This window comes from Schistocerca serialis, chromosome 10 (assembly GCF_023864345.2).
Source record: "Schistocerca serialis cubense isolate TAMUIC-IGC-003099 chromosome 10, iqSchSeri2.2, whole genome shotgun sequence".
NCBI classification, from domain to species: domain Eukaryota; kingdom Metazoa; phylum Arthropoda; class Insecta; order Orthoptera; family Acrididae; genus Schistocerca; species Schistocerca serialis.
Window position 1 is genome coordinate 877653 of NC_064647.1, and position 23636 is coordinate 901288.

The following is a 23636-nucleotide window of genomic DNA, read 5'->3' on the forward strand; positions in this document are numbered from 1 at the left end:
CTGCCTGTGGCACCTAATGGTCGTTCTCCTGTAAGTCTAGATTTTCGAATCTGACGCAAAACTGTTACTTAATTGTGACGTTCAGGGCCTCCTAATGACGATGTAACACTCAAATTGCGTCGCGATTCAATTCATCGTCCTCCAGCCGACTTGTTTCCAAGGGTCTATTGTTGCCTCGGCGCCTTTTGGTCGTTCTCCTGTGAGTCTAGATTATCGAATCCGACGCAAAACTCACAGATAATTGTAACGTTCAGGGCCTCCTAATGACGATGGAACACTCAAATTGCATCGAGATTCAATACATAGTCCTCCAGCCGACATGTCTCCAAGGGGATATTGCTGCCTCGGGCACCATATGGTCCGTCTCCTGTGAGTCTTGATTTTCGAATCCGACACAAAATGAAAGTTAATTGTAACTTTCAGGGCCTCCTAATGACGATGGAACACTCAAATTCCGTCGCGATTAATTACATCGTCCTCCACCCAACGTTTCTCCAAGGGGATATTGCTGACTCGGGCACTGTATGTCCGTCTCCTGTGAGTCTAGATTTTCGAATCCGACGCTAAACTGATAATTATATGTAACGTTCACGGCCTCCTAATGGCGATGGAACACTCAAATTCCGTTGCGATTCAATACATCGTCCTCCAGACTACTTGTCTCTAAGGGGATATTGGTGCCTCGGGCACCATATGGTCCGTCTCCTGTGTGTCTAGATTTTCGAATCCGACGCGATACTGATAGTTAATTGTAACGCACAGGGCCTCCTAATGACGATGGAACACTCAAATTGCGTCGCGATTTAATTCATCGTCCTGCAGCCTATTTGTTTCCAAGAGTCTATTGTTGCCCCGGGCGCCTTTTGGTCGTTCTCCTGTGAGTCTAGATTATCGAATCCGACGCAAAAATTATGGTTAATTGTAACGTTCAGGGCCTCCTAACGACGATGGAACACTTAAATTGCTTCGAGATTCATTACATCGCCTCAAGCCGACTTGTCTCCAAGGGTCAATTGCTGCCTCTGCCACCTTATGGTCGTGCTCCTGTGAGTCTAGATTTTCGAATCCGACGCGAAACTGCTAATTAATTGTAACGTTCATCGCCTCCTAATGACGATGGAACACTCAAATTGCGTCGAGATTCAATACATCGTCATCCAGGCGACTTGTCTCCAAGGGTTTATTGTTGCCTCGGGCGCCTTTTGGTCGAACTCCTGTGAGTCTAGATTTTCGAATCCGACGCAAAACTGATGGTTAATTGTAAAGTACAGTGCCTCCTAATGACGATGGAACACTCAAATTGCGTCGCGATACAATACATCGACCTCCAGCCGTTTTTGTCTCCAAGGGTCTATTACTGTCTGTGGCACCTAAGTTCGTTCTCCTGTAAATCTATATTTTCGAATCCGACGCGAAACTGATAGTTAATTGTAACGTTCGGGGCCTCCTAATGACGATGGAACATTCAAATTGCGTCCCGATTCAATACATCGTCCTCCAGCCGACCTGTCTCCAAGGGTCTATTTTTGCCTCGGGCGCCTTTCGGTCGTCCTCCTGTAAGTCTAGATTTTCGAATCTGACGCATAACTCATAGTTAATTGTAACGTTCACCTCTTCCTAATGACGATGGAACACTCAAATTGCGTCTAGATTCAATACATCGTCCTCCAGCCGACTTGTCTCCAAGGGGATATTGCTGCCTCGGGCACCTTATGGTCGTTCTCCTGTGAGTCTAGATTTTCGAATCCGACGCAAAACTGATAGTTAATTGTGACGTTCAGTGCCTCCTAATGACGATGTAACACTCAATTTGCGTCGAGATTCAATACATCGTCCTCCAGCCGACTTGTCTCCAATGAGATATTGCTGCCTCGGGCACCATATGGTCCGTCTCCTGTGAGTCTAGTCTTTCGAATCCGACGCCAGACTGAATGTTAATTGTAACGTTCAGGGCCTCCTAATGACGATGGAACACTCAAATTGCGTCGCGATTCAATTCATCGTCTTCCAGCCGACTTGTTTCCAAGTGTCTATTGTTGCCTCGGGCGCCTATTGGTCGTTCTCCTGTGAGTCTAAATTATCGAATCCGACGCAAAACTCATAGTTAATTGTAACGTTCACGGCCTCCTAATGACGATGGAACACTGAAATTGCGTCGAAATTCAATACATCGTCCTCCAGCCGACTTGTCTCCAAGGGTCTATTTCTGCCTCTGGCACCTTATGGTTCGTCTCCTGTGAGTCTAGATTTTCGAATCCGACGCAAAAGTGATGGTTAATTGTAATGTTCAGTGCCTCCTAATGACGATGGAACACTCAAATTGCGTCGCGATTCAATTCATCGTCTTCCAGCCGACTTGTTTCCAAGTGTCCATTGTTGCCTCGGGCGCCTTTTGGTCGTTCTCCTGTGAGTCTAGATTATCGAATCCGACGCAAACCTCATAGTTAATTGCAAAATTCGGGGCCACCTAATGATGATGGAACACTCAAATTGCGTTGCGATTCAATACATCGTCGACCAGCCGATTGGTCTACAAGGGTCTATTGCAGCGTGTGGCACCTAATGGTTGTTCTCCTGTGAGTCTAGATATTCGAATCCGACGCAAAACTGATAGTTAATTGTCACGTTCAGGGCCTCCTATTGACGATTGAACAATCAAATTGCGTCGCGATTCAATACATCGTCCTTCAGCCGACTTGTCTCCAAGGGTCTATTGCTGCCGCGGGCACCTTTTGGTCGTTGTCCTGTGATTCTAGGTTATCGAATCCGACGCAAAATGACAGTTAATTGTAACTTTCAGGGCTTTCTAATGACGATGCAACACTCAAATTCCGTCGCGATTCAATACATCGTCCTCCAGCCAACGTTTCTCCAAGGGGATATTGCTGACTCGGGCACCATATGGTCGGTCTCCTGCGAGTCTAGATTTTCGAATCCGACGCAATACTGATGGTTAATTGTAATGTTCAGTGCCTCCTAATGGCGATGGAACACTCAAATTCCGTCGCCATTCAATACATCGTCCACCAGCCGTTTTTGTCTCCAAGGGTCTAATGCTGCCTGTGGCACCAAATGGTCGTTCTCCTCTAAGTCTATATTTTCGAATCCGACGCGAAACTGATAGTTAATTGTAACGTTCGGGGCCTCCTAATGACGATGGAACATTCAAATTGCGTCCCGATTCAATACATCGTCCTCCAGCCGACCTGTCTCCAAGGGTCTATTTTTGCCTCGGGCGCCTTTTCGTCGTCCTCCTGTAAGTCTAGATTTTCGAATCCGACGCATAACTCATAGTTAATTGTAACCTTCACGTCTTCCTAATGACGATGGAACACTCAAATTGCGTCTAGATTCAATACATCGTCCTCCAGCCGACTATTCACCAAGGGGATATTGCTGCCTCGGGCACCTTATTGTCGTTTTCCTGTGAGTCTATATTTTCGTATCCGACGCAAAACTGATGTTCAGTTCCTCCTAATGACGATGGAACACTTAAATTGCGTCGCGATTCAATACATCGTCCTCCAGCCGATTTGTCTCCAAGGGTCTATTGCTGCCTGTGGCACCTTATGGTCGTTCTCCTCTGAGTCTAGATTTTCGAATCCGATGCGAAACTGATAGTTAATTGTAACGTTCATTGCCTCCTAATGACGATGGAACACTCAAATTAGGTCGCGATTCAATTCATCGTCCTCCAGCCACTTGTTTCCAGGGGTCTATTGTTGCCCCGCGCGCCTATTGGTCGTTCTCCTGTGAGTCTAAATTATCGAATCCGACGCAAAACTCTTAGTTAATTGTAACGTTCACGGCCTCCTAATGACGATGGAATACCCAAATTGCGTCGCGATTCAATACATCATCCTTTAGCCGATTTGTCTCCAAGGGTCTATTGCTGCCTGGGGCACCTTATGGTCGTTCTCCTGTGAGTCTATATTTTCGAATCCGACGCAAAACTGATACTTAATTGTAACTTTCAGGGCCTCCTAATGACAATGGAACACTAAAATTGCGTCGCGATTCAATACACCGTCCTCCAGCCGACTTGTCTCCAAGGGTCTATTGCTGCCTGTGGCACCTTATTTTCGTTCTCCTGTGAGTCTAGATTATCGAATCCGACGCAAAACTGATAGTTAATTGTAATGTTCAGGGCCTCCTAATGATGATGGAACACTCAAATTTCGTCGCGATTCAATACATCGTCCTCCAGCCGATTTGTCTCTAAGGGTCTATTGCTTCCTGTAGCACCTTATTTTCGTACTCCTGTGAGTCTAGATTTTCGAATCCGACGCGAAATGATAACTAATTGTAAAGTTCAGGGCCTCCTAATGACGATGGAACACTCAAATTGCGTTGCGATTCAATTCATCGTCCTCCAGCCGACTTGTTTCCAGGGGTCAATTGTTGCCCCGGGCGCCTTTTGGTCGTTCTCCTGTTAGTCTAGATTATCGAATCCGACGCAAAACTCATAGTTAATTGTAAAATTCTGGGCCACCTAATGACGATGGAACACTCAAATTGCGACGGGATTCATTACATCGTCCTCCAACCGACTTGTCTCGACGGGTCGATTGTTGCCTCGGGCGCCTTTTGGTCGTCCTCCTGTGAGTCTAGAGTTTCGAATCCGACGCAAAACTGATGGTTAATTGTAATGTTCAGTGCCTCCTAATGATGATGGAACACTCAAATTGCGTTGCGATTCAATATATCGTCGACCAGCCGATTGGTCTCCAAGGGTCTATTGCTGCCTCGGGCACCTTTTGGTCGTTGTCCTGTGAGTCTAGAGTTTCGAATCCGACGCAAAACTGATAGTTAATTGTAACTTTCAGGGCCTCCTAATGACAATGGAACACTCAAATTGCGTCGCGATTGAATACATCGTCCTCCAGCCGACCTGTCTCCAAGTGTTTATTGTTGCCTCGGGCGCCATTTGGTCGTTCTTATGTGAGTCTAGATTTTCGAATCCGACACATAACTGATAGTTAATTGTAACGTTCCGGGCCTCCTAATGACGATGGAACACTCAAATTGCTTCTAGATTCAATACATCGTCCTCCAGCCGACGTGTCTCCAAGGGGATACTGCTGCATCGGGCACGTTTTGGTCGTTCTCCTATGAGTCTAGAGTATCGAATCCGACGCAAAAGTGATACTTAATTGTAACGTTAAGGGCCTCCTAATGACGATGGAACATTCAAATTGCGTCGCGATTCAATACATCGTCCTCCAGCCGACCTGTCTCCAAGGGTTCATTGTTGCCTCGGACGCCTTTTGGTCGTCCTCCTGTAGGTCTAGATTTTCGAATCCGACGCATAACTGATAGTTAATTGTAACGTTCAGGTCTTCCTGATGACGATGGAACCCTCAAATTGCGTCGAGATTCAATTCATCGTCCTCCAGCCGACTTGTCTCCAAGGGGATATTGCTGCCTCGCGCACCATATAATCCGTCTCCTGTGAGCCTAGAGTAGCGAATCCGACACGAAACTGATACTTAATTGTAACGCTCAGGGCCTGCTAATGACAATGGAAAACTCAAATTGCGTCGAGATTCAATACATCGTCGTCCAGGCGACTTGTCTCCAAGGGTCTATTGCTGCGTCGGTCACCTTATGGCAGGTCTCCTCTGAGTCTACATTTTCGAATCCGACGCAAAACTGATAGTTAATTGTAACGTTCAGGACCTCCTAACGTGAATGGAACACTCAAATTGCGTCGAGATTCAATACATCGTCCTCCAGCCGACTTGCCTCCAAGGGGATATTGCTGCCTCGGGCACCTTATGCTCCATCTCCTGTGAGTCCAGATTGTCGAATCCGACGCAGAACTGATGGTTAACTGTATCGTTCAGGGCCACCTAATGACGATGGAACCCTCAAATTGCGTCGAGATTCAATACATCGTCCTTCAGCCGACTTGTCTCCAAGGGTCTGCCTCGGGCAACTTATGGTCATTCTCCACTAAGTCTACTTTTTCGAATCCGACGCAAAACTGATATTTAATTGTCACGTTCAGGGCCTCCTAATGACACTGGAACACTCAAATTCCGTCGCGATTCAATTCATCGTCCTCAAGCCGATTTGTCTCCAAGGTCTATTGCTGCCTGTGGCACCTAATGGTCGTTCTCCTGTGAGTCTAGATTTTCGTATCCGACGCAAAGCTGATAGTTAATTGTAACGTTCAGGGACTCCTCATGACGATGGAACACTCTATTTGCGTCGAGATTCAATACACCGTCCTCCAGCCGACTTGTCTCCGAGGGGATATTGCTGCCTCGGTCTCCATATGGTCCGTCTCCTGTGAGTCTAGATTTTCGAATCCGACGCAAAAATGAAAGTTCATTCTAACGTTCAGGGCCTCCTAATGACGATGGAACACTCAAATTGCGGCAAGATTCAATACATCGGCCTCCAGCCGACTTGTCTCCAAGGGTCTATTGCTGCCTCGGGCACCTTATGGTGGTTCTCCTGTGAGTCTAGATTTTCGAATCCAACGCAAAACTGATAGTTAAATGTAACGTTTACGGCCTCCTAATGACGACGGAACACTCAAATTACTTCGAAATTGAATATATCGTCCCCCAGCCGACTTGTCTCCAAGGGGATATTGCTGCCTCGGGCACCTTATGGCCCGTCTCCTGTGAGTCTAGATTTTCGAATCCGACGCGAAACTGATAGTTAATTGTAACGTTCAGGGCCTGCTAATGACGATGGAACACTCAAATTGCGTCGCGATTCAATTCATCGTCCTCCAACCGACTTTATTCCAAGGATCTATTGTTGTCCCGAGCGCCTTTTGGTCGTACTCCTGTGAGTCTAGATTATCGAATCCGACGCAGAACTGAGGGATAATTATATCATTCAGGGCCTCCTAATGACGATGGAACACTCAAATTGCGGCGAGATTTAATACATCGTCCTCCAGCCGACTTGACTCCGAGGGTCTATTGTTGCCTCGGGCACCTTATGGTCGTTCTCCTGTGAGTCTAAATCATCGAATCCGACGCAAAATGATAGTTAATTTTAACGATCAGTGCCTTCTAATGACGATGCAACACTCAAATTCCGTCGCAATTCAATACATAGCCCTCCAGCCGACTTGTCTCCAAGTGTCTATGTTTGCCTCGGGCACCATATGTTCGTTCTTCTGTGAGTCTAGATTGTCGAAACCGACGCAAAACTGATAGTTAATTGTAAACTTCAGGGCCTCCTAAAGACGATGCAACACTCAAATTGCGTCGCGATTCAATACATGGTCCATGACCCGACTAGTCTCCAACTGACTAATGTTGCCACGGGCGCCTTTTGGTCGTTCTCCTGAGTCTAGATTATGGAATCCGACGCAAAACTGATAGTTAATTGTAACGTTCAGGGCCTCCTAATGACGGCGGAACACTCAAATTGCGTCGAGATCCAATACTTCGGCGTCCAACCGACTTGTCTCCATGGGTCAATTGCTGCCTCGGGCACCTTATGGTCGTTCTCCTGTGAGTCTTGATTATCGAATCCGACCCAAAACTGTTAGTTAATTGTAACTCCCAGCTTCCTAATGACGATGCATCACTCAAACTGCGTCGAGATTCAATACATCGCCCTCCAGCCGACTTGTCTCCAAGGGGATATAGCTGCCTCGGGCACCTTATGGTCCATCTCCTGTGAGTCAAGATTGTCAAATTCGACGCAAAACTGATAGTTAATTGTAACGTTCAGGGCCACCTAATGACGATGGAACACTCAAATTTCGTCGACATTCAATACATCGTCCTTCAGCCAACTTGTCTTCAAGGGACTATTACTGCCTCGGGCAACTTATGGGCGTTCTCCTCTGAGTCTACATTTTCGAATCCGACGCAAAACTGATATTTAATTGTCACGTTCAGGGTCTCCTAATGACACTGGAACACTGAAATTGCGTCGAGATTCAATACATCGTCCTCCAGCCGACTTGTCTCGAAGGGACTATTGTTGCCTCGGGCGCCATTTGGTCGTTCTTATGTGAGTCTAGATTTTCGAATCCGACACATAACTGATAGTTAATTGTAACGTTCCGGGCCTCCTAATGACGATGGAACACTCAAATTGCTTCGAGATTCAATACATCGTCCTCCAGCCGACGTGTCTCCAAGGGGATATTGCTGCATCGGGCACGTTTTGGTCGTTCTCCTATGAGTCTAGAGTTTCGAATCCGACGCAACAGTGATACTTAATTGTAACGTTAAGGGCCTCCTAATGACGATGGAACACTCAAATTGCGTCGCGATTCAATACATCGTCCTCCAGCCGACCTGTCTCCAAGGGTTTATTGTTGCCTCGGACGCCTTTTGGTCGTCCTCCTGTAAGTCTAGATTTTCGAATCCGACGCATAACTGATAGTTAATTGTAACGTTCAGGTCTTAATGATGACGATGGAACACTCAAATTGCGTCGAGATTCAATACATCGTCCTCCAGCCGACTGGTCTCCAAGGGTCTATTGCTGCCTCTGGCACCTTATGGTCTGTCTCCTGTGAGTCTAGATTTTCGAATCCGACACAAAACTGATGGTTAATTGTTATGTTCAGTTCCTCCTAATGACGATGGAGTACTCAAATTGCGTCGCGATTCAATTCATCGTGATCCAGCCGATTTGTCTCCAAGGGTCTATTGCTGCCTGTGGCACCTAATGGTCGTTCTCCTGTGAGTCTATATCTTCGAATCCGACGAAAAACTGATAGTTAATTGTAACGTTCAGGTCCTCATAATGACGATGGAACACTCAAATAGCGTCGAGATTCAATATATCGGCCTCCAGCCGACTTGTCTACAAGGGTCTATTGCTGCCTCGGGGACCTTGTGGTCGTTCTCCTGTGAGTCTAGATTCTCGAATCCGACGCAAAACTGATGGCCAATTGTAACGTTCATGGCCTCCTAATGACGATGGAACACTCAAATTGCGTCGAGATTCAATACCTCGTCCTCCAGCCGACTTGTCTCCAAGGGGATATTGCTGCCTCGGGCACCATATAATCCGTCTCCTGTGAGCCTAGATTAGCGAATCCGACGCGAAACTGATAGTTAATTGTAACGCTCAGGGCCTGCTAATGACGTTGGAAAACTCAAATTGCGTCGAGATTCAATACATCGTCGTCCAGGCGACTTGTCTCCAAGGGTCTATTGCTGCGTCGGTCACCTTATGGCAGTTCTCCTCTGAGTCTACATTTTCGAATCCGACGCAAAGCTGATAGTTAATTGTAACGTTCAGGACCTCCTAACGTCAATGGAACACTCAAATTGCGTCGTGATTCAATACATCGTCCTCCAGCCGACTTGTCTCCAAGGGGATATTGCTGCCTCGGGCACCTTATGCTCCATCTCCTGTGAGTCCAGATTGTCGAATCCGACGCAAAACTGATGGTTAATTGTAACGTTCAGGGCCACCTAATAACGATGGAACACTCAAATTTCGTCGAGATTCAATACATCGTCCTTCAGCTGACTTGTCTCCAAGGGTCTGCCTCGGGCAACTTATGGTCATTATCCACTAAGTCTACATTTTCGAATCCGACGCAAAACTGATATTTAATTGTCACGTTCAGGGCCTCCTAATGACACTGGAACACTCAAATTCCGTCGCGATTCAATTCATCGTCCTCAAGCCGATTTGTCTCCAAGGTCTATTGCTGCCTGTGGCACCTAATGGTCGTTCTCCTGTGAGTATAGATTTTCGTATCCGACGCAAAACTGATAGTTAATTGTAACGTTCAGGGACTCCTCATGACGATGGAACACTCTATTTGCGGCGAGATTCAATACACCGTCCTCCAGCCGACGTGTCTCCAAGGGTCTATTGCTGCCTCGGGCACCTTATGGTGGTTCTCCTGTGAGTCTAGATTTCGAATCCAACGCAAAACTGATAGTTAAATGTAACGTTTACGGCCTCCTAATGACGACGGAACACACAAATTCCTTCTAAATTGAATATATCGTCCCCCAGCCGACTTGTCTCCAAGGGGATATTGCTGCCTCGGGCACCTTATGGTCCGTCTCCTGTGAGTCTAGATTTTCGAATCCGACGCAAAAATGAAAGTTAATTGTAACGTTCAGGGCCTCCTAATGACGATGGAACACTCAAATTGCGTCGAGATTCAATACATCGTCCTCCAGCCGACTTGTCTCCAAAGATCTATTGCTGACTCTGGCACTTGTTGGTCGTGCTCCTGTGAGTCTAGTTTATCGAATCCGACGCGAAACTGATAGTTAATTGTATCGTTCAGGGCCTCCTAATGACGATGGAACACTCAAATTGCGTCGAGATTCAATACATCGTCCTGCAGGCGACTTGTCTCCAAGTGTCTAATGCTGCCTAGGGTACCTTATGGTCGTTGTCCTCTGAGACTACATTTTCGAATCCGACGCAAATTTGATAGTTAATAGTATCGTTCAGGGCCTCCTAATGACGATGGAACACTCAATTTGCGTCGAGATTCAATACATCGTCCTCAAGCCGACTTGTATCCAAGGGACTATTGTTGCCTCGGTCGCCTTTTGGTCGTTCTCCCGAGTCTAGATTATGGAATCCGACGCAAAACTGATAGTTAATTGTAACGTTCAGGGCCTCCTAATAACGGTGGAACACTCAAATTGCGGCGAGATTTAATACATCGTCCTCCAGCCGACCTGACTCCGAGGGTCTATTGTTGCCTCGGGCACCTTATGGTCGTTCTCCTGTGAGTCTAAATCATCGAATCCGACGCAAAATGATAGTTAATTGTATCGATCAGGGCCTTCTAATGACGATGCAACACTCAAATTCCGTCGCAATTCAATACATAGCCCTCCAGCCGACTTGTCTCCAAGGGTCTATTGTTGCCTCGGGCACCATATGTTCGTTCTCCTGTTAGTCTCGATTGTCGAAACCGACGCAAAACTGATAGTTAATTGTAACCTTCAGGGCCTCCTAAGGCGATGGAACACTCCAATTGCGTCGAGATACAGTACATCGTCCTCCAGGGGACTTGTCTCTAAGGGTATATTGCTCCCTCAGGCACCATATATTCCGTTTCCTGTGAGTCTAGATTTTCAAATCCGGCGCGAATCTGATAGTTGATTGTAAAGTTCAGGGCCTCCCAATGACGATGGAACTCTCAAATTTCGTCGCAATTCAATACATCGTCTTTCAGCTGACTTGTCTCCAAGGGTCTATTGCTGCCTCGGACACCTTATGGTCGTTCTCCTCGGAGTCTACATTTTCGAATCCGACGAAAAACTGATAGTTAATTGTAACGTTCAGGGCCTCCTAATTAGGATGGAACACTCAAATTGCGTCGAGATTCAATACATCGTACTCCAGCCGACTTGTCTCCAAAGGTCTATTGTTGCCTCGGGCGCCTTTTGGTCGTCCTCCTGTGAGTCTAAATTTTCGAATCCGACGCATAACTGATAGTTAATTGTAACGTTCACGGCCTCCTAATGACGATGGAACACTCAAATTGCGTCGAGATTCAATACATCGGCCTCCAGCCTACTTGTCTCCAAGGGGATATTGCTGCCTCGGGCACCTTATGGTCGTTCTCCTGTGAGTCTAGATTTTCGAATCCGACGCAAAACTGAGAGTTAATCATAACGTTCAGGGCTCCTAATGACGATGGAACACTCAAATTGCGTCGCGATTCAATTCATCGCTTCTCCAGGCGACCTGATTCCAAGTGTCTATTGTTGCCCCGGGCGCCTTTTGGTCGTTCTCCTGTGAGTCTACATTATCGAATCCGACGCAAAACTCATAGTTAATTGTAACGTTCACGGCCACCTAATGACGATGGAACACTCAAAGTGGGTCGAGATTCAATACATCGTCCTCCAGACGACTTGTCTCCAAGGGTCTATTGCTGCCTTTGGCACCTTATGGTCGTGTTCCTGTGAGTCCTGATTTTTGAATCCGACGCGAAACTGATAGTTAATTGTAACGTTCAGGGCCTCCTAATGACGATGGAACTCTCAAATTGCGTCAAGATTCAATACATCGTCCTCCAGGCGACTTGACTCCAAGGGTCTATTGCTGCCTCGGACACCTTATGGACCGTCTCCTGTGAGTCTAGATAATCGAATCCGACGCAAAACTGATAGTTAATTGTAACTTTTATGGCCTCCTAATGACGATGGAACACTCAAATTGCGTCGAGATTCAATACATCGTTCTCCAGGGCTCTTGTCTCCAAGGGTCTATTGCTGCCTCGCGCACCTAATGATCGTTCTCCTCTGAGTCTACATTTTCGAATCCGATGCGAATATAATATTTAATTGTATCGTTGAGGGCCTCCTAATAACGATGAACACTCAAATTGCGTCGCGATTCTATACATGGTCCTTGACCCGACTTGTCTCCAACTGACTAATGTTGCCACGGGCGCCTTTTGGTCGTTCTCCTGAGTGTAGATTATGGAATCCGACGCAAAACTGATAGTTAATTGTAACGTTCAGGGCCTCCTAATGACGATGCAACACTCAAATTGCGTCGAGATTCAATACATCGGCCTCCAGTTGACTTGTCTCCTACGGTCTATTGCTGCCTCGGGCACCTTGTGGTCGTTCTCCTGTGAGTCTAAATTTTCGAATCCGACGCATAACTGATAGTCAATTGTAACGTTCAGGGCCTCCTAATGACGATGGAACACACAAATTACGTCGAGATTCAATATATCGTCCTCCAGCCGACTTGTCTCCAAGGGGATATTGCTGCCTCGGGCACAATACGGTCCGACTCCTGTTAGTCCAGATTGTCGAATCCGACGCAAAACCAATAGTTAATTGTAACGTTCAGGGCCTCCTAATGAAGATGGAACATTCAAATTGCTTCGCGATTCAATACGTCGTCTTCCAGCCGACCTGTCTCCAAGGGTCTATTATTGCCTCGGGCGCGTTTGGTCGTCCTCATGCTAGTCTAGATTTTTGAATCTGGGGCATAGCTGATAGTTAATTGTAACGTTCAGGTCCTCCTAATGACAATGGAACACTCAAACTACGTCGAGAATCAATACATGGTCCTCCAGCCGAATTGTCTCCAAGGGGATATTGCTGCCTCGGGCACCTTATGGTCCGTCTCCTGTGAGTCTAGATTTTCGAATCCGACGCAAAACAGATGGTTAATTGTAAAGTTCATAGCCACCTAATGTCGATGGAACACTCAAATTGCGTCGAGATTCAATACATCGTTCTCCAGCCGACTTGTCTCCAAGGGGATATTGCTGCCTCGGGCACTTTATGGTCGTTCTCCTGTGAGTCTAGATTTTTGAATCCGACGCAAAATTAATGGTTAATTGTAACGTTCAGGGCCTCCTAATAACGACGGAACACTCAAATTGCATCGCAATTCAATACATCGTCCACAAGCCGACCTGTATCCAAAGGACTATTGTTGCCTCGGGCGCCTTTTGATCGTTCTCCTGAGTCTAGATTATGGAATCCGACGAAAAACTGATAGTTAATTGTAACGTTCAAGGCCTCAGAATAACGGTGGAACACTCAAATTGCGTTGAGATTCAATACATCGGCCTCCAGCCGACTTGTCTCCATGGATCTATTGCTGCCTCGGGCACCGTGTGGTCGTTCTCCTGTGAGTCTAGATTTACGAATCCGACGCATAACTGATAGTTAATTGTAACGTTCAGGGCCTCCTAATGACGATGGAACACTCAAATTGCGACGAGATTCAATACATCGTCCTTCAGCCGACTTGTCTCCAAGGGTCTATTGGTGCCTCGGGCACTTCATGGTCGTTCTCCTGTGAGTCTAGATTGTCGAATCCGACGCATTACAAATAGTTAATTGTAACGTACAGGTCTTCCTAATGACGATGGAACACTCAAATTGCGACGAGATTCAATACAACGTCCTTCAGCCGACTTGTCTCCAAGGGTCTATTGGTGCCTCGGGCACCTCATGGTCGTTCTCCTGTGAGTCTAGATTGTCGAATCCGACGCAAAACTAATAGTTAATTGTAACGTTCAGGGCCTCCTAATGACGATGGAACACTCAAATTGCTTGGAGATTCAATACATCGTCCTCCAGCCGACTTGTCTCCAAGGGTCTATTGCTGCCTCGGGCACATTATGGTCGTTCTCCTGTGAGTCTAGATTATCGAATCCGACGCAAAACTGATACTTAAATGTAATGCTCAGCTCCTCCTAATGACGATGGAACATTCAAATTGCGTCGCGATTCAATACATCGTCCTGCAGCTGACTTGTCTCCAAGGGCCTATTGTTGCCTGGGGCGCCTTTTGGTCGTCCTCCTGTGAGTCTAGATTTTCGAATCCGACGCATAACTGATAGTTAATTGTAACGTTCAGGTCTTCGTAATTACGATGGAACACTCAAATTGCGTCGAGATTCAATACATCGTCCTCCAGCCGACTTGACTCCAGGGGTCTATAGCCGCCTCCTTTCAATATATGGTCGTGCTCCTATGAGTCTAGATTTACGAATCCGAAGCCAATCTGATATTTAATTGTAACGTTCAGGGTCAACTAATGACGATGGAACATTCAAATTGCGTCGAGGCTCAATATATTATCCTCCAGGCGACTTGTCCCCAAGGGTCTATCGCTGCCTCGGACACATTATGATCGTTCTCCTCTGAGTCTACATTTTCGAATCCGACGCAAAACTGATAGTTAATTGTAACGTTCAGGGCCTCCTAATGACGATGGAACACTCAAATTGCGTCGCGATTCAATACATCGTCATCTAGCCGACTCGTCTCTAAGGGTCTATTGTTGCCTAGGGCGCCTTTTGCCCGTTCTCCTGAGTCTTGATGATGGAATCCCACGCAAAACTGATAGTTAATTGTAACGTTCAGGGCCTCCTAATGACGATGCAACACTCAAATCGCTTCGAGATTCAATACATCGGCCTCCAGCCGACTTGTCTCCAAGGGTCTATTACTGCCTCGGGCACCTTGTGGTCGTTCTCCTGTGAGTCTAGATTTACGAATCCGAAGCATAACTGATAGTTAATTGTAACGTTCAGGGCCTCGTTATGACGATGGAAGACTCAAATTGCGTCGCTATTCAATACATCGTCCTTCAGGCGACTTGCTTCCGAGGGTCTATTGCTGCCTCGGGCACCTTATGGTCGTTCACCTGTGAGTCTAAATTATCGAATCCGACGCAGAATGATAGTTAATTGTAACGTTCAGGGCCTCCTAATGACGATGGAACATTCAAATTGCGTCGCGATTTAATACATCGTCCTCCAGCTGACCTGTCTCAAAGAGTCTATTACTGCCTCGGGCGCCTTTTGGTCGTCCTCCTGTGAGTCTAGCTTTAAGAATCCGACGCATAACTAATAGTTAATTCTAACGTACAGGTCTTCCTAATGACGTTGGAACACTCAAATTGCGACGACATTCAATACATCGTCCTTCAGCCGACTTGTCTCCAAGGGTCTATTGGTGCCTCGGGCACCTCATGGTCGTTCTCCTGTGAGTCTAGATTGTCGAATCCGACGCAAAACTAGTAGTTAATTGTAACGTTCAGGGCCTCCTAATTACGATGGAACACTCAAATTCCTTCGAGATACATTACACCGTCCTCCAGCCGACTTGTCTCCAAGGGTCTATTGCTGCCTCGGGCACATTATGGTCGTTCTGCTGTGAGTCTAGATTATCGAATCCGACGCAAAACTGATACTTAGTTGTAACGCTCAGGGCCTCCTAATGACGATGGAACATTCAAATTGCGTCGCGATTCAATACATCGTCCTGCAGCCGACTTGTCTCCAAGGCCCTATGGTTGCCTCGGGCGCCTTTTAGTCGTCCTCCTGTGAGTCTAGATTTTCGAATCCGACGCATAACTGATAGTTAATTGTAACGTTCAGGTCTTCGTAATGACGATGGAACACTCAAATTGCGTCGAGGTTCAATACATAGGCCTCCAGCCGACTTGTCTCCTAGGGTCTATTGCTGCCTCGGGCATCTTGTGGTCGTTCTCCTGTGAGTCTAGATTTACGAATCCGACGCATAACTGATAGTCAATTGTAACGTTCAGGGCCTCCTAATGACGATGGAACACACAAATTACGTCGAGATTCAATATATCGTCCTCCAGCCGACTTGTCTCCAAGGGGTATTGCTGCCTCGGGCACTTTACGGTCCGTCTCTTGTGAGTCTAGATTTTCGAATCCGACGCATAACTAATAGTTAATTGTAACGTTCAGGTCTTCCTAAAGACGATGGAACACAAAATTGCGTCGAGATTCATACATCGACCTCCAGCCGACTTGTCTCCAAGGGGATATTGCTGCCTCGGGCAATTTATGGTCCGTCTCCTGTGAGTCTAGATTTTCGAATCCGACGCATAACTGATAGTTAATTGTAACGTTCAGGTCTTCCTAATGACGATGGAACCCACAAATTGCGTCGAGATTCACTACATCGTCCTCCAGCCGACTCGTCTCCAAGGGTCTATTGTTGCCTCGGGCGCCTTTTGGCCGTTCTCCTGAGTCTTGATGATGGAATCCCACGCAAAACTGATAGTTAATTGTAACGTTCAGGGCCTCCTAATGACGATGCTTCACTCAAATCGCGTCGAGATTCATTATATCGGCCTCCAGCCGACTTGTCTCCAAGGGTCTATTACTGCCTCGGGCACCTTGTGCTCGTTCTCCTGTGAGTCTAGATTTACGAATCCGAAGCATAACTGATATTTAATTAAACGTTCAGGGCTCCTAATAACGATGGAACACTCAAATTACGTCGAGATTCAATATATCGTCCTCCAGCCGACTTGTCTTCAAGGAGATATTGCTGCCTCGGGCACCTTATGGTCCGTCTCCTGTGGGTCTAGATTTTCGAATCCGACACAAAACAGATGATTAATTGTAACGTTCATGGCCTCCTAATGTCGATGGAACACTCAAATTGCGTCGAGATTCAATACATCGTCCGCCAGCCGACTTGTCTCCAATGGCATATTGCTGCCTCGGGCACCTTATGGTCATTCTCATGTGAGTCTAGATTTTCGAATCCGACGCAAAACGGATAGTTAATTGTAACGTTCAGGGCCTCCTAATGACGATGGAACATTCAAATTGGGCCGAGATTCAATACATTGTCCTCCAGCCGACTTGTCTCCAAGGGTCTATTGCTGACTCTGGCATCTTATGGTCGTGCTCATGTGAGTCTAGATTTACGAATCCGACGCGAAACTGATAGTTAATTGTAAAGTTCAGGGGCTACTAATGACGATCGAACAATAAAATAGCGTCGAGATTCAATACATAGTCCTCCGGGCGTCTTGTCTCCAAGGGTGTATTTCTGCCTCGGGCACCTTATGGTCGTTCTCCTGTGAGTCTAGAGTATCGAATCCGACGCAAAACTGATAGTTAATTGTAACGTTCAGAGCCTCCTAATAACGATGGAACACTCAAATTGTGTCGAGATTTAATACGTCGTCCTCCAGCCGACTTGTCTCCAAGGGTCTATTGCCACCTCGGGCACCTTATTGTAGTTCTCCTGTGAGTCTAGATTGTCGAATACGACGAAAAACTGATAGTTAATTGTAACGTTCAGGCCTCCTACTGACGATGGAACACTCACATTGCGGCGAATTTCAATACATCGTCCTCCAGCCGACTTGTCTTCAAGGGGATACTGCTGCCTCGGGCACCATAGTGTCCGTCTCTTGTGAGTTTAGATTTTCAAAACCGACGCGATACTGATAGTTAATTGTATCGTTCAGGGCCTCCTAATAACGATGGAACACTCAAATTGCATCGCGATTCAATACATCGTTTTCAAGCCGACTTGTATCCAAAGGACTATTGTTGCCTCGGGCGCCATTTGGTCGTTCTCCTGAGTCTAGATTTACGAATCCGACGCATAACTGATAGTTAATTGTAACGTTCAGGACCTCCTAATGACGATGGAACACTCAAATTGCGACGAGATTCAATACATCGTCCTTCAGCCGACTTGTCTCCAAGGGTCTATTGGTGCCTCGGGCACTTCATGGTCGTTCTCCTGTGAGTCTAGATTGTCGAATCCGACGCAAAACAAATAGTTAATTGTAACGTTCAGGGCCTCCTAATGACGATGGAACACTCAAATTGCTTCGAGATTCAATACATCGTCCTCCAGCCGACTTGTCTCCAAGGGAATATAGCTGCCTCGGGCACCTTATGGTCTTTCTCCTGTGAGTCTAGAATATCGAATCGGACGCAAAACTGATACTTAATTGTAACGTACGGGGCCTCCTAATGACGATGGAACATTCAAAAATGCGTCGCGATTCAATACATCATCCTCCAGGGGACCTGTCTCAAAGGGTCTATTGTTGCTTCGGGCGCCTTTTGGTCGTCCTCCTGCAAGTCTAGATTTTCGAATCCGACGCATAACTAATAGTTAATTGTAACGATTATGTCTTCCTAAAAACGAAATTGCATCGAGATTCAATATATCGCCCTCCAGCCGACTTGGCTCCAAGGGGATATTGCTGCCTTGGGCACCTTATGGTCCTGCCCCTGTGAGTCTAGAGTTTCGAATCCGACGCATAACTGATAGTTAATTCTAACGTTCAGGGCCTCCTAATGACGATGGAAGACTCAAACTGCGTCGAGAATTAATACATCGTCCTTCAGCCGACTTGTCTCCGAGGGTCTATTGCTGCCTCGGGCACTCTCCTGTGAGTCTAAATTATCGAATCCGACGCAGAATGATAGTTAATTGTAACGTTCAGGGCCGCCTAATGACGATGGAACATTCAAATTGCGTCGCGATTGAATACATCGTCCTCCAGCCGACCTGTCTCCAAGGGTCTATTATTGCCTCGGGCGCGTTTGGTCGTCCTCATGCTAGTCTAGATCTTTGAATCTGGCGCATAGCTGATAGTTAATTGTAACGTTCAGGTCCTCCTAATGACGATGGAACACTCAAACTGCGTCGAGAATCAATACATGGTCCTCCAGCCGAATTGTCTCCAAGGGGATATTGCTGCCTCGGGCACCTTGTGGTCCGTCTCCTGTGAAGCTAGATTTTCGAATCCGACGCAAAACAGATGGTTAATTGTAACGTTCATAGCCTCCTAATGTCGATGGAACCCTCAAATTGCGTCGAGATTCAATACATCGTCCTCCAGCCGACTTGTCTCCAAGGGGATATTGCTGCCTCGGGCACTTTATGGTCGTTCTCCTGTGAGTCTAGATTTTCGAATCCGACGCAAAACTGATAGTTAATTGTAACGTTCAGGGCCTCCTAATAACGATGGAACACTCAAATTGCATCGCGATTCAATACATCGTCCACAAGCCGACCTGTATCCAAAGGACTATTGTTGCCTCGGGCGCCGTTTGGTCGTTCTCCTGAGTCTACATTATGGAATCCGACGCAAAACTGATATAGTTAATTGTAACGTTCAAGGCCTCCTAATAACGGTGGAACACTCAAATTGCGTTGAGATTCAATACATCGGCCTCCAGCCGACTTGTCTCCAAGGGTCTATTGCTGCCTCGGGCACCTTGTGGTCGTTCTCCTGTGAGTCTAGATTTACGAATCCGACTCATAACTGATAGTTAATTATAACGTTCAGGGCCTCCTAATGACGATGGAACACTCAAATTACGTCGAGATTCTATATCTCGTCCTCCAGCCGACTTGTCTCCAAGGGGATATTGCTGCCTCGGGCGCCTTTTGGTCGTCCTCCTGTGAGTCTAGCAATTCGAATCCGACGCATAACAAATAGTTAATTGTAACGTACAGGTCTTCCTAATGACAATGGAACACTCAAATTGCGACGAGATTCAATACATCGTCCTTCAGCCGATTTGTCTCCAAGGGTCTATTGGTGTCTCAGGCACCTCATGGTCTTTCTCCTGTGAGTCTAAATTATCGAATCCGACGCAGAATGATAGTTAATTGTAACGTTCAGGTCCTCCTAATGGCGATGGAACATTCAAATAGCTTCGCGATTCAATACATCGTCCTACAGCCGACCTGTATCCAAGGGTCTATTATTGCCTCGGGCGCGTTTGGTCGTCCTCATGCTAGTCTAGATTTCTGAATCTGGCGCATAGCTGATAGTTAATTGTAACGTTCAGGTCCTCCTTATGACGATGGAACACTCAAACTGCGTCGAGAATCAATACATGGTCCTCCAGCCGAATTGTCTCCAAGGGGATATTGCTGCCTCGGGCACCTTATGATCCGTCTCCTGTGAGTGTAGATTTTCGAATCCGACGCAAAACAGATGGTTAATTGTAACGTTCATAGCCTCCTAATGTCGATGGAACCCTCAAATTGCGTCGAGATTCAATACATCGTCCTCCAGCCGACTTGTCTCCAAGGGGATATTGCTGCCTCGGGCACTTTATGGTCGTTCTCCTGTGAGTCTAGATTTTCGAATCCGACGCAAAACAGATAGTCAATTGTAACGTTCAGGGCCTCCTAATAACGATGGAACACTCAAATTGCATCGCGATTCAATACATCGTCCACAAGCCGAACTGTATCCAAAGGACTATTGTTGCCTCGGGCGCCTTTTGGTCGTTCTCCTGAGTCTAGATTATGGAATCCGACGCAAAACTGATAGTTAATTGTAACATTCAAGGCCTCCTAATAACGGTGGAACACTCAAATTGCGTTGAGATTCAATACATCGGCCTCCAGCCGACTTGTCTCCAAGGGTCTATTGCTGCCTCGGGCACCATGTGGTCGTTCTCCTGTGAGTCTACATTTACGAATCCGACGCAAAACTGATAGTTAATTGTAACGTTCAGGGCCTCCTAATGACGATGGAACACTCAAATTACGTCGAGATTCTATATATCGTCCTCCAGCCGACTTGTCTCCAAGGGGATATTGCTGCCTCGTGCGCTTTTTGGTCGTCCTCCTGTGAGTCTAGCTTTTCGAATCCGACGCATAACAAATAGTTAATTGTAACGTACAGGTCTTCCTAATGACGATGGAACACTCAAATTGCGACGAGATTCAATACATCGTCCTTCAGCCGACTTGTCTCCAAGGGTCTATTGGTGCCTCGAGCACCTCATGCTCGTTCTCCTGTGAGTCTAGATTGTCGAATCCGACGCAAAACTAATAGTTAATTGTAACGTTCAGGGCCTCCTAATGACGATGGAACACTCAAATTGCTTCGAGATTCAATACATCGTCCTCCAGCCGACTTGTCTCCAAGGGTCTATTGCTGCCTCGGGCACATTATGGTCGTTCTCCTGTGAGTCTAGATTATCGAATCCGACGCAAAACTGATACTTAATTGTAATGCTCAGCTCCTCCTAATGACGATGGAACATTCAAATTGCGTCGCGATTCAATACATCGTCCTGCAGCCGACTTGTCTCCAAGGGCCTATTGTTGCCTGGGGCGCGTTTTGGTCGTCCTCCTGTGAGTCTAGCTTTTTGAATCCGACGCATAACAAATAGTTAATTGTAACGTACAGGTCTTCCTAATGACGATGGAACACTCAAATTGCGACGAGATTCAATACGTCGTCCTTCAGGCGACTTGTCTCCAAGGGTCTATTGGTGCCTCGGGCACCTCATGGTCGTTCTCCTGTGAGTCTAGATTGTCGAATCCGACGCAAAACTAATAGTTAATTGTAACGCTCAGGGCCTCCTAATGACGATGGAACACTCAAATTGCTTCGAGATTCAATACATCGTCCTCCAGCCGACTTGTCTCCAAGGGTCTATTGCTGCCTCGGGCACATTATGGTCGTTCTCCTGTGAGTCTAGATTATCGAATCCGACGCAAAACTGATACTTAATTGTAATGCTCAGCTCCTCCTAATGACGATGGAACATTCAAATTGCGTCGCGATTCAATATATCGTCCTGCAGCCGACTTGTCTTCAAGGGCCTATTGTTGCCTGGGGCTCGTTTTGGTCGTCCTCCTGTGAGTCTAGCTTTTCGAATCCGACGCATAACAAATAGTTAATTGTAACGTACAGGTCTTCCTAATGACGATGGAACACTCAAATTGCGACGAGATTCAATACATCGTCCTTCAGCCGACTTGTCTCCAAGGGTCTATTGGTGCCTCAGGCACCTCATGGTCGTTCTCCTGTGAGTCTAGATTGTCGAATCCGACGCAAAACTAATAGTTAATTGTAGCGTTCAGGGCCTCCTAATGACGATGGAACACTCAAATTGCATCGCGATTCAATACATCGTTCACAAGCCGACCTGTATCCAAAGGACTATTGTTGCCTCGGGCGCCTTTTGGTCGTTCTCCTGAGTCTAGATTATGGAATCCGACGCAAAACCGATTGTTAATTGTAACGTTCAAGGCCTCCTAATAACGGTGGAACACTCAAATTGCGTTGAGATTCAATACATCGGCCTCCAGCCGACTTGTCTCCAAGGGTCTATTGCTGCCTCGGGCACCTTGTGGTCGTTCTCCTGTGAGTCTAGATTTACGAATCCGACGCATAACTGATAGTTAATTGTAACGTTAAGGGCCTCCTAATGACGATGGAACACTCAAATTACGTCGAGCTTCTATATATCGTCCTCCAGCCGACTTGTCTCCAAGGGGATATTGCTGCCTCGGGCGCCTTTTGGTCGTCCTCCTGTGAGTCTAGCTTTTCGAATCCTACGCATAAGAAATAGTTAATTGTAACGTACAGGTCTTCCTAATGACGATGGAACACTCAAATTGCGACCAGATTCAATACATCGTCCTTCAGCCGACTTGTCTCCAAGGGTCTATTGGTGCCTCGGGCACCTCACGGTCTTTCTCCTGTGAGTCTAAATTATCGAATCCAACGCAGAATGATAGTTAATTGTAACGTTCAGGGCCTCCTAATGACGATGGAACATTCAAATTGCGTCGCGATTCAATACATCGTCCTCCAGCCGACCTGTCTCCAAGGGTCTATTATTGCCTCGGGCGCGTTTGGTCGTCCTCATGCTAGTCTAGATTTTTGAATCTGGCGCATAGCTGATAGTTAATTGTAACGTTCAGGTCCTCCTAATGACGATGGAACTCTCAAAGTGCGTCGAGAATCCATACATGGTCCTCCAGCCGAATTGTCTCCAAGGGGATATTGCTGCCTAGGGCACCTTATGTTCCGTCTCCTGTGAGTCTAGATTTTCGAATCCGACGCAAAACAGATGGTTAATTGTAACGTTCATAGCCTCCTAATGCCGATGGAACACTCAAATTGCGTCGAGATTCAATACATCGTCCTCCAGCCGACTTGTCTCCAAGGGGATATTGCTGCCTCGGGCACTTTATGTTCGTTCTCCTGTGAGTCTAGATTTTCGAATCCGACGCAAAACTGATAGTTAATTGTAACGTTCAGGGCCTCCTAATAACGATGGAACACTCAAATTGCATCGCGATTCAATACATCGTCCACAAGCCGACCTGTATCCAAAGGACTATTCTTGCCTCGGGCGCCTTTTGGTCGTTCTCCTGAGTCTACATTATGGAATCCGACGCAAAACTGATAGTTAATTGTAACGTTCAAGGCCTCCTAATAACGGTGGAACACTCAAATTGCGTTGAGATTCAATACATCGGCCTCCAGCCGACTTGTCTCCAAGGGTCTATTGCTGCCTCGGGCACCTTGTGGTCGTTCTCCTGTGAGTCTAGATTTACGAATCCGACGCATAACTGATAGTTAATTGTAACGTTCAGGGCCTCCTAATGACG